The sequence below is a fragment of the Theropithecus gelada genome, chromosome 15 (genome assembly GCF_003255815.1).
Source record: "Theropithecus gelada isolate Dixy chromosome 15, Tgel_1.0, whole genome shotgun sequence".
Lineage (NCBI taxonomy): Eukaryota > Metazoa > Chordata > Mammalia > Primates > Cercopithecidae > Theropithecus > Theropithecus gelada.
The window spans coordinates 29327900-29340586 of record NC_037683.1 but is presented as its reverse complement, the minus strand read 5'-3'; the positions used below and the strand labels follow the sequence as shown (position 1 = coordinate 29340586).

The window sequence follows — 12687 nt, the reverse complement described above, 5'->3', positions numbered from 1 at the left end:
TTATACTTTGAAACTTATGTGATATTTCTTTAAAAGTAATACATGCTCCTTATAAAAAACAGGCGTACCTAATCCCAGCACTTTGGGAGGCCGAGGCAGGCAGATTCACGAGGTCAGGAGATTGAGACCATCCTGGCTAACATGGTGAAACGCCGTCTCTACTAAAAATACAAAAAATTAGCCGGGCGTGGTGGTGGGCGCCTATAGTCCCAGCTACTCAGGAGGCTGAGGCAGGAGAATGGCGTGAACCCAGAAGGCGAAGCTTGCAGTGAGCCGAAATTGCACCACTGCACTCCAGCCTGGGCAACGGAGTGAGACCCCGTCTCAAAAACAAACAAACAAACAAACAAAAAACAACAACAACAACAAAACAGGCATACCTCACTTTATTGTGCTTTATTCTATTGTGCTCTGCAGATTTTTTTGTTACAAATTGAAACTTTGTGGCAACCCTGTGATGAGCAAATCTGTCTGTGCCATTTTTCCAAAAGCATGTGCTCACTTCCTGTGTCACATTTTGGTAACCATCTCAACATTTGAAACTTTTCCATTATTATTCTATCTGTTATGATAATCTATGATCAGTGGTCTTTGATGTTAGTTACCATTGTAATTGTTTGGGGGTGGCATGAACTGCACCATATAAGATAGCAAATTAATTGATAAATGTTGTGTGTGTTCTGACAAAACAGCCTTCTGTTAGAAGAAGATGCCAACAAGGACTTTCATAGCCAGAAAGAAGTCAATGTCTGGCTTCAAACCTTCAAAGGACAAGCTGACTCTCTTGCTAGAAGCTAATGCAGTTGGTGATTTTAAGTTGAAGCTAATGCTCATTTACCATTCTGAAAACCCCAGGGCCCTTAAGAATTATACTAAATCTACCCTGTCTATGATCTATAAATAGAACAACAAAGCCTGGATGATGGCACATGTATTTACAACATGGTTTACTGACTATGTATTGAAGGCCCCTTGTAATATCAGTAGTAGTTTGATGTATTCTCCTACAGATATTTTTTCTAGGTTAAGCTAAAATACACGTGTAAGTACTTGACAAAAAACGGGATCACATTATTTACATATCACTTAGCAATGTGCTTTTTTTCACTAAACAGTATAATGTGGATGTCTTAACTTTCGTTTTATCTTTGCATTATTTCCTTTGTTACAACCAGCAAATTCATTTCTAATTTTTAAAAACATATCTAATAAAGGGAACTGTTTCTTTAAAGGAATGTTAAATCAGTTAATAAGTTTGTAAATGAGTCAGTGTTCTCTTTAATTTGGCTCTGTCTTTACTTTCCAACTTTATCTTCCATTACTCTAACTAGTCTCTCTAAATAGACTAGTCTCTTCACTACCTCCCTTAATGTTCAGTGGTCACTCCCTGGTTAACACCATGGTCTACACTGTACCTCTGAAAATGTCCTGTTATTCTTCTCTATCGAGATCCAACTCATCTTTCAAGGCCCATCTTAAGCAATATCTCTTCTATGAAGCCCTTCCCCAGTGATTCTAATTTCTCACATAATTCATTATTCTATGTATTTGGACAAACGATAATTTCTTATTTCCCAAGACTTTTTAATGTTTGCTGAAGGTGTTATATTCAGTAAGAAGTCCTTATTATCCACGGATAAGTGGTAAAGAGAAAAAGATTACTTATGGTAATTTATATCAAATAAGGACCAAAGATTCACAGTAAATAGGAAAAAAAAAAGGTCGATTAGTATTTAATCTAAAAAATGAAAGTTATAAAAAGTTTCATAACAAAATTTCATTTATAATTAGTTATAATTATTACTTTTTGTCATAATTTTCCCAGAAACTTTTGATGATATGCATGATACTACTCATTGCTTCACCTTTGATCATGAAAAAAATATTTTTAGAAAATGTTTGAAGATTTTCCCAAGGCATCTCTGACGCCTTTGATATTCAAACCATTCTCTTCCTCTTGTCTGTCAACTGATCTAATTTTGCATGATCTTCATAATATCCTTACTTGTTATTTGAGTGGTTCCTCGATACTGTTTTCAAAAACTTGACAAAGTCCTGCATCTTTTGCAAGATTTGCCATTGATTAGTATTGTATTTGTATTATATCACGGAGTGTCGTATACCAGCAGAAACCAAAATTCCATGGGCAAAAAAAGTTTCAGGATGTTTGAATACAGACTAATTTTGCAAGTGGCCAATACATATGTTTTGTTATGATGACTTTTGATTCCTACCATGGATATCTTTTAACTACACATTTGCTTTTCTCAGTTATGAGGGAATAAAACCAGAAGATGCCTGCATGTCCTTCTCATTTCCTGTAAAATGCAGCACAGTTTTGTTATACTGGAGTAATTTTTTTCTTTGGTAGATGGGGTCAGTGTTACAAAGAAAAAACTTTAACTTGCCAACTAAGATCATAAGAACAACAGACTGTTGTATGACAGTTATTCTAATTAGTTTCCTAACAACATGTCTGGGCTCAAAATTTAGCTCTGACAATTATAAAAGCTATTTAACTTATGTGGAAACTAGTTTTCTAACCTATAAAATTGTAAAACCTGTAAAATAATAGTATCTGCCTCACGAAGTACTTATGATGATAAAATGATAGTAGGATGGTGCAAAAGTAATTGCGGCTTTTGCCATTTTAATTAACTAATGGCAAATTAACGGCAATTCCTTTTGCACCACCCTAATATAATCCATCAGAAGGGTAAAGGTTCTGTCCCACAGAAAATGGTCAATGCATGCTATTAGTATTATTTTATAAAGATAACTGGGATTCTTTTTTCTCCACTCATTTCAAGAAAGATCACTCCAGATTGTTAGCAAATTCACCCCAAACTTGTCAAGAGTTTCCATTTTTTTCTCCTGACAGCTTTGGATTCATTTTAATTGTTTGATTTTAATTGTTTGATTATTTTAATTTAATAATTTCCTTCCAAAAGTGGCTTTTTTTTTTTTTTTTTTTTGAGATGAAGTCTCGCTCTGTTGCCCAGACTAGAGTGCAGTGGCGCAGTCTCTGCTCACTGCAACCTCCATTTCCTGGATTCAAGCGATTCTCCTGCCCCAGCCTCCCCAGTAGCTGGGATTACAGATGCCCGCCACCATGCCCAGCTAATTTTTTGTATTTTTAGTAGAGATGGGGTTTCACCATGTTGGCCAGGCTGGTCTCGAACTACTGACCTCGTGATCTGCCCACCTCGGCCTCCCAAAGTGCTGGGATTACAGGGGTGAGCCACCAAGCCCAGCCAAAAGTGGCATTTTAAAGATATTAAATGTGGAAAATAATTTTCAATAAATCTAAAAGTAATTAGACTAATAAACAATCTAAGGATTACTGCAAAATTATCATAAACAAGTTGAGCATCCTTAATCCAAAAATTTGAAATCCAAAATCCGAAACCTGTTGAGTGCCAATATGATGCCACATGGGTGGTGAAGATACTGGCACTTTTGCTTTTTGATGGTTAGTTCAGTGTACACAAACTTCGTTTCATGCACAGAGTTATTTAAAATATTATATAAATTACCTTCAATCTATGTGGATAAGGTGTATATAAAATATAAATAAATTTTGTGTTTAGACTCAGGTCCCTTCCCCAAGATATCTCATTTTATATATATAAAAATATTCCAAAATCTGAAAAAAAAACCAGAAATCTGAAATACTGTTGATCCTAAGCATTTCAGATAAGGGATACTCAACCTATATTGAATATAGCTAACACTTTTTACATCATAATTGTCAGTAAATAGACAGTAAGCCACTAACACTCTACCTCATATAAATAGTCTATTGCATGATATTTCAATGCTGAAAACATATCTTCTTTCTTTCAAAGCAGTGCAAACTTCAACATCTGGAAATACAAAAATTAAAATTAAACATTGGTAAAACAGCAAGTCAAGTGCAGAAAATCTCAATCACAAAACTTTGGTTCACTCATTTTTAAAAAGGCTCTGAATGAAAATCATTGGTAAAAAATAATATACATTACTATAATTTTAAATCTAATATGAAAATAATGTATATTGATATAAAATTGAATATTTTCTCTTATTGTTTAAACCATATAGCTGTTAGTTGGTTGGTGGAAATATATTTAATGTGATCATTTTGTTGCAAAAGAGGTTGAAATTCACAAGACTGCCAGAGTGGTGTTCCCAGAATAACCATATTTCTCAAGTGGTCTTGAAATTGGATAACCAAGGGGAGAACTCTGTGCTGAAACAGTGGAGGATTTGGAAAATTGGGAAACAATTCGTGAAACTGTTTCCATTCTCTCACTTAGAAAATAAGAAGTCTAAAGTTAGAATTTTCTAGTAGCTAGCTCATTTGGAATAAAGCAACTATGGCATATTGGTAAATCAACAAATCCATCTAACGAGGCAATAAGTAAAATTTAGAATGCTGAACTCGTCCGGGATGGTTCTCATTTACTTGAGAACTCAAGGAATTACAGCTTTGAAGTTACTCTAGGACAGAGTAACTTCTGTGTAAAACTTTCAATAAAACTTTTAGAAACTTTCAGTAAAAAACTAAAAACAAACTTTTAAAACAATTCAGGCCAGGCGCATTGGCTCACACCTGTAATCCCAGCACTTTTTTTTGTTTTGTTTTGTTTTTGTTTTTTGAGGCGGAGTCTCGCTCTGTCGCCCAGGCTGGAGTGCAGTGGCCGGATCTCGGCTCACTGCAAGCTCCGCCTCCCGGATTTACACCATTCTCCTGCCTCAGCCTCCCGAGTAGCTGGGACTACAGGCGCCCGCCACCTCGCCCGGCTAGTTTTTTGTATTTTTTAGTAGAGACGGGGTTTCACTGTGTTAGCCAGGATGGTCTCGATCTCCTGACCTCGTGATCCGCCCGTCTCGGCCTCCCAAAGTGCTGGGATTACAGGCTTGAGCCACCGCGCCCGGCCACTTTGAGAGGCCGAGGTGGCGGAGCACTTGAGGCCAAGAGTTTGAGCCCAGCTTGGTCAACATGACGAAACCTCATCTCTACTAAAAATACAAAAATTAGCTTGGCGTGGTGGTGCGCACCTGTAGTCCCACCTACCCGAGAGGCTGAGGCACTAGAATTGCTTGAGCCTGGGATGTGGATCCAGGTTGCAGTGACTGACCCAAGATCACACCACTGTACTCCAGCCTGGGCAACAGAGCCAGACTCTATCTCAAAACAAAAACAATCCAGAGCACAATTAGTTTATTAATGACTCAGAAGGATTTCTGGATATTACAATATGTTTTCCAATTAAAATGAGATGCATATGTTATCTGAATTGTCTTTAATATTGTTAGATTCTGTGGTGTGGAGAATATATAGTGTGGCCACCCTCTTTCACTCTTAAACAAGACCAATGTGGCATTATTTCACTAGTGGCTACTTCTCTGAGAATATTTCCAATCATTGCACCTCTATGTCTTTTCCACCCAGTGTATCACTGATCTTTCAAGCAAATATTGATTCTAGAATTTCCATTTCTTGGTGTTGCACTTTCAGAAGAAACTGATTGTCTCATTCTAAAAGACATTTCAAAAAGTTAACAACAAACTAAACTCTACCGATTATATCCATTCAGCTTATTGTCAGCATTTATATTAACTTTTCTTTTTTTGTGAAGCCTAGTATTTCTATCAGCTTCATATTTATCACTCTCACCAATTACCTTAAGAAATAATTACTTTTGTATTGAAGTCAACCACTGAAATTCATGCTAAATATGGACTACTTAATAAGATGCCATATGTTATATACATGCTTAGAACCCCATTTATCAAGTTTATTTCATTGCAATACAGATATCGAATACATCTAATAGTGGTGGGTGGATGCAAAAAAGATAGATTGCTCTTATTTCTAAAACCAAAGATATGGCGGAAACGAACAAAATCATGGTTAGAGAGTGGGGAATTTAAAATTATCAAGTTTTGAATTGCAGCAATTCTCGAAGATTTTCTCTCATGCTACTTCCTGACTGACATCTACTGGGCCAAAATAGAAATGCACACGATAATGAGGTCAGGCACAAGGCCAGGAAGTAAGCTTTCCCAAGATGATGATGATTATTATTATTTAATTAATTAATCAAATCATTTTTTGAGACAGAATCTCCCTCTGTCCCCCAGGCTGGAGTGCAATGGTGCGATCTCGGCTCACTGCAACCTCTAGCTCCCGGGTTCAATCGATTCTCCTGCCTCAGCCCCCTGAGTAGCTGGGATTACAGGGGGATGCCACCTTGCCCGGCTATTTTTGTATTTTTAATAGAGACGGGGTTTCGCCATCTTGGCCAGGCTGATTTCGAACTCCTGAGCTCAGGCAATCCTCTCGCCTCAGCCTCCCAATGTGCTGGGATTACAAGTTTGAGCCACCATGCCAGACCCTAAGGTTATTTAAAAGCACTCACAGGTGAATGTGAATCTTCGGGCTGGCTCCCCACCTCTCCCCACCAGCCTAAGGTATCAGGAGCTTTCTGCCTTTTTCACTCCCTCGCATAAAAACCGCACTTTAAAAAACCATAAGATCCGCCGGAAGCGGTGGCTCACGTCTGTAATCCCAGCACTTTGGGAGGCAAGGCGGGAGGATCACTTGAGGCCAGGAATCCAAGACCATCCTAGGCAACATAGCAAAACCCTGTCTCTACAAAGAATACAAAAATTAGCCTGGGCCAGGTGTGGTGGCTCACACCTGTAATCCCAGCACTTTGGGAGGCCAAGGCGGGTGGATCACTTGAGGTCACGAGTTTGAGACCAGCCTGGCCAACATGGCGAAACCCCGTCTCTATTAAAAATACAAAAATTATCTGGGCATGGTGGCACCTGCCTGTAATCCCAGCTACTCGGGAGGCTGAGGCAGGAGAACCGTTTGAACCCGGGGGGCAGAGGTTGCAGTGAGCTGAGATCGTGCCACACTGCACCCCAGCCTGGGCGACAGGGTGAGGCTCCGTCTCAAAAAACAAAACAAAACAAAACAAAACAAAAAAAAGCCGGACATGGTGGCGGACGCCTGTAATCCCAACTACTCAGGAGGCTGAGGCAGGAGACTCTCTTGAACCTGGGAGGCAGAAGTTGCAATGAACCGAGATCACGCCACTGCACGCCAGCCTGGGCGACAGAAGAGCGAGACTCTGTCTTAAAACAGACAAAAGCATGACACCGCAGAGAAAGCGAGGTGCACTTATTTTCCCTTATTGTTTAGCCCATATGACTTCTAGCTGATGTTTTTTCTCCTGACAGCTGTGGATTCATTTTAATTGTTTGAAATCCCACCAGCATCTCTGAGCCCTTCACATCTTCTATTCTCGGGTTAAGTGGACGGTGGGTCTGAGGTTTTGTCTCTACAGAGCCACATCGGTGGGGCCTCACAGATGTGTTTTCCTGAGATTCCTGAGCTGCCATACTTCTTTGGTCCCACAGGACCTTTTCTTCCCCTCAGCCCTCAAAAACACCCTCTCACCTGCCGTCAGCCTCTCACGGCTCCTACCTGAGGTAAAATCGCCTCCTGCGAGGTCTTCCTGGGGTAAAATTCGCGCCCACTGGACACGTGACCGCTGAGCCTGGACTCCGTGCTTCCATTGGCCAGACCAGGCCCCGCCCCTGGCCCGCCCCTTGGGCTCCAGACACTTCTGTCCGCGAGTGGGCACAGCCTAGGGAGCTGAGGCTTGTGGGGTCCGAGGCTGCGGCCTGGGCAGCGCCGAGGTCCTCAGGAGTGAGCAGAACCCTCGTAGCACTGGGCGGAGTGTGACGGTGGAGAAGTCGGCGTGAGGCCAGAAAGAGCTGGGTGTGAAGGGCTGGGAAGACCACTCTTTGGGAGTGACGGCTCCATGTTGTTAGCCAGGCCGGGCAAAACGCGGCAGGGTTAGCAGGAGGGCGAGGGCAGAAGCCTTCCAGAGGTAAGGGTGGAAGGATTTAGCAATCACACAGATTCAGGGAAAGAGGAAGGCAAGAGGGAGGAGGCAAATGTGCCTCAGAGGTCTGGCTAGGTGTGGGTCATGGCTTGGTAGCAGAAGAACTTTTGAGGAGGGGTTAGGAAGATACTGCTTTTCAATTGGCGCAGGTGGATTTTATACCTTAATTAAAGCCACCCCCTTACGTACACACATTTAAGTATCGCTAGACTCGCCTGATGAGGAATAATTATTCTTTCCTCCATATTTCTTAACTCCCGTCTTTTCCATGAAACGGCTTGGCATTAAACTCCTTCCCAGAAGATTGCAAGAAGTAACATGCATTTATTTATTTTACCAACACATGGGTGTCTTTTGTGTTGATTGTTCAAATACTAATGGTGAAATGTCAGTGGGTAAGTCACTTTATTTTCTTAAGTTACTTCCTTTATTTTGTACAGGCGTGTGCAGTTTGCTTCAGTTATATGGATTTAATGTTTGACAATAATCAGTTTTAAAGATACTCACCTAACATTGAAGTGCATTAATCATCCTGTGTTCTTGGACGTCTACCTTTTATTAAAATCAATTTTAAATTAAATATCTTTGTAAAAGTTAAAAAACACTGGCTGGGCGTGGTGGCTCACGCCTGTAATCCCACCACTTTGGGAGGCCAAGGCCGGCAGATCACCTGAGGTCAGGAGTTGGAGACCAGCCTGGTCAACATGGTGAAACCCCATCTCTACTAAAAATACCAAAAAAAAAAAAAAAAAAAAAAATCAACCAGTGTGGTGGCACACCCCTGTAATCCCAGCTACTTGGGAGGCTAAGGCAGGAGAATTGCTTGAACCTGGGAGGCAGAGGTTGTAGTGAGCCAAGATCATGCCACTGCACTCCAGCCTGGGGGACAGAGCAAGATTCTGTCTCAAAAACAAACAAAAACAAACAAAAACCAAAAATAACACATGCTTATCGTCACTATAACCAGGAAAACCACCCAAAGATGTATACAGAGAAAGTAATCTCCATTCCCACCCCAACTCCCAGGTAACCAGTATTAACAATCTGGGTTGATTCTTTTCACATTTTGTCGTATGTTCATACAAATTTATTCAGATATGCATATACAATGTTGATTGGCTATATCTAAAAATTAGTACTTTTTAAAAATAGCTGTATAATATTTTATGTAACTACATGCCATGATTTATCTAAACATTCCACTACTGATAGATTAACAGATTGTTTCCAGTTTTCTACCTTGACAAATAATGCTGCAGTAAGAATTCTTGGACATACGCTCTTGAGTACTTTCTGTGGCATAGATTTGTTTTGGCCTGCTGGCTCAAATTGTAAGAGCATTTCAAATTTAACAGATATTGCCATTTTTCCTTCCAAAAATGTATAGCACTTTACATTAACAGTACCAGAAAGGGATCATCATTTTCCTGAATACCCAACAGTACTGAATATATTGCTCTTCAGAAATTTTTGCCAGGCCGATGCATGAAAAATTCTGTCTTGTTTTAATTTGCGTTTCTCTAACTACTGCTGAGATTAAACATGTTTTAGATGTTTATGAACCCTTTGAATTTCTTCTTCCATGAATTGTCTAATTATGCATGTGCCTGTGTATGTGTGTATATGTGTATGCATCTGTATGTTTGTGTGTGTATGAGATCAAATGATTTTCCTACTGGGTAGGTTGTCTTTTTGAAAATCTAGTGTAAAGGTGCCTTAGTTAAAATCAGGCTTAGCTGTATAAATAACAGAAAATTCCAAAATAATATTAGATATATTTCTCTTTCATGTAAATGAAGTCCAGAGGTACGAAGGTTAAGGACTGATATGACACCTCTGCCCCCCTAAGTCCTCCGGGACTTAACTTCCTACCAGCTCATTTTCCTGATATTTCTGTGTTGTGGTCCTTGTTTTCATGGTCTCAGGTGGCAGTTTCTGTTTCAGGAAGCAGAATGGAGGAAGGCTGAAAAGGAGCAAAGGTGAAAGGCACAATGTCTTTTTATATATATGTAACTTAAATTGTAAAATATAATGTTCACATAGAAAAGGAATATTCATATAGAAATATAATGTTTACATAGAAACTATACCACAATGTATAGTTATAAAAATTATTTTAAGGAAACATCCATGGAGCCTCCCCTCAAGTGAAGAAACAGAGCATTGGAATTTCAGAAGCCCGCTTTTCCTTTCTAATCACAACTCTCCCTAGAGGAAGTCTCCCTCTAGACCTAGAGATTACTATAATTCTGACTTTATGGTAATCATTGCCTTGCTTTTCTTTAAAGTGTTTCACCCAAGTATGCATTTCTAAATGACATAGTTTGCCTATTTTTGAATCTTGGTGTTTGTGTTACTTTGGTTCTTGCTTCTTCCATGTTTATTGTATATGATGATTCAATTTCATCAATTTCGTTCAATGTATTGTATATGATGATTTCAATTATATATGATGATTAAATAGGATACAGTAGTATCCTATTTTATAAACATACTTCAGTTTATCCATTCAACTGTTGATGGACCTTTGGATTATTCTAATTTTTGTCTATTACAAAGAATGCTACTACAATATCCTTGTATATGTATCCTATTACACATATATGTTTCTCTGGAATATAGATTTAGGAAAAAGTTTTGGATTATTGAGTATACATATCTTCATATTTATTGACTAACACCAAACTGTTTTCCAAAGTGATTATACCAATTCACATACCCATCAGTAATATTTAACAGTCTCTACTGCTCTATATCCTTACCAACCCTTAGCAATTTCATACTTGAAAATTTTGAGATCTAGTAGATGTCTAGTTGTCTGTTAAGGAAGTTTCCCATTAGCTGCCACATGACTCTTCTGCTTACATCTCATTTGCCAGGCCCCAGTCACATGGTCACATTTAGTTGCAATAAAGGCTGGAAGATGCAGTGTTCATTCTGAACAGTTGCATGCAGAGTTACGATTTGGAGATTCTATTATTAATATAAGAAAAAAACGTATATTAGGAAATACACGGCAATCTCTGCCACATTCAGAATACTAACTTAAAAATAGCTGCTAGGCTGGGTGCCATGGCTCACGTGTGTAATCCCAACACTTCGGGAGGCTGAGGCAGGAGGATCACCTGAGGTCAGAAGTTCAAGACCAGCCTGGCCAACGTGGTGAAACCCTGTCTCTACTCAAAATACAAAAATTAGTCAGATGTGGTGGTGGGTGCCTGTAATCCCAGTTACTCAGGAGGCTGAGGTAGGGAGAATCACTTGAACCCAGGAAGCAGAAGTTCCAGTGAGCCGAGATCATGCCATTGCACTCCAGCCTGGGTGACAGAGTGAGACTCCATCTCAAAAAAGAAAAAAAAAAAAAATTAGCTGAGTGTGGTGGCATGCACCTGTAATCCCAGCTAGTTGGGAGGCTGAGGCAAGAGAATCACTTGAACTCGGGGGACAGAGGTTCCAGTGAGCGAGATCATGCCACTGTACTCTAGCCTGAGTGACAGAGTGAGACTCTGTCTCAAAAAAAAAAAAAAGAAAGAAAAGAAAAAAAGCTAAATTTTATTTAGCACTCATTATGTGCCAAGCACTATTCTAAACACTGTGCAACAACTCATAAGCTAGATAAATTTACAAATATTACAAACTCCATTTTACAGAAGAGAAACCTGGGGCATTGACCACTTAAGTCTCTTACCCAAGATGAGCTTGGAAGTATGAGACAGAGTTGCAAATCCAGGCAGTCTGACTTCAGAGCCCAAACTGAACGAGATCATACACTCTCTAAAACGAATATTTGCTCTTGAGTCATCCATGTTTTGTAAATGTTTTCTCCCCGTTCATTTTGGTGAATTTCTAAAGATAGTTTTCTTTCTATATTTACAGATAATTTTATCATATCCAAATCATCTGGTTTTTTCTTAGTGGATAATGTTTCCGCATCATTATTTCTAAAATCGTGCACATGATGAGAATCTTAGAACAATTACTTTTCCCTATAAATTTTAATTAACCATTATTTGCACCATTGTTATTTTGAACCTAAATGGAAATAAAACAAGTTGAAATAAAACACACTTGAATATAAACTAAGCTGAGGATGGGAAGGAGGAAAAAAATCCCTCTACTGTCCAGACCAATTCCATGCATTTACAGAAATCTCTTATAATAATATCAAACTTCATTGTTGTACTCACACACTGTGCTGTTAAGGCTATATTAATAACATTTAATGTTTATTGAGAACATACTTTGTGCCAGGCACAATACTAGGCACTGATGATGCAAAAAATAGGGAAAACAAATATTTGCCTCCAAGAAGCTCACAAATCCTTGTATGAGTTGCTCTTATTTTTCTTCTCTTTAGGTGATTCTAAACACTGCTGCCAGGATGATATTTCTAAAACAGTTGAGAATACCACTTCCCTGCTCAAATTGTTTCAGCTGTCACCACAGCATAAAATCTGAAATCTTAAGCATGGAACAACTACCCACTCAACCCCATTTATTGTGAAATCCTGAACCATTGGCCATTCTCTGAAAGAGATTCTCCTACTCCTAAGTCTTTGTTCCTGCTGATTTATTTTGTACTCTGATCACATGTTGAAATCCTACTTACTCTATAAATTTTAGTTTAAGTATTTCCTCCTCCACTGGCACTCTTATTGAGAGTCAGTGGTTACCTTTTGTCATTCCTACAATTTTTGTTAATATCCCACTTTGGGCACTTTTCATGTTTTGCATTATAATTGTTTTGTTCACGTCTGCCTTCCCCACCAGACTTCAATCT

The 12687-nt window shown here is 39.2% G+C and overlaps 1 protein-coding gene across 1 annotated transcript in view; it reads right to left on the bottom strand.

Moving 5' to 3' along the window:
* The window catches only part of C15H9orf84 (chromosome 15 C9orf84 homolog), a 106569-nt gene extending 99048 nt beyond the window's left edge, over nucleotides 1-7521 (bottom strand). The window contains exon 1 of the mRNA XM_025359850.1: nucleotides 7484-7521. The gene's annotated coding sequence lies outside the window, so the exon portion shown is untranslated. The remainder of the gene's footprint in view (nucleotides 1-7483) is intronic.
* Nucleotides 7522-12687: the final 5166 nt, after the last annotated feature.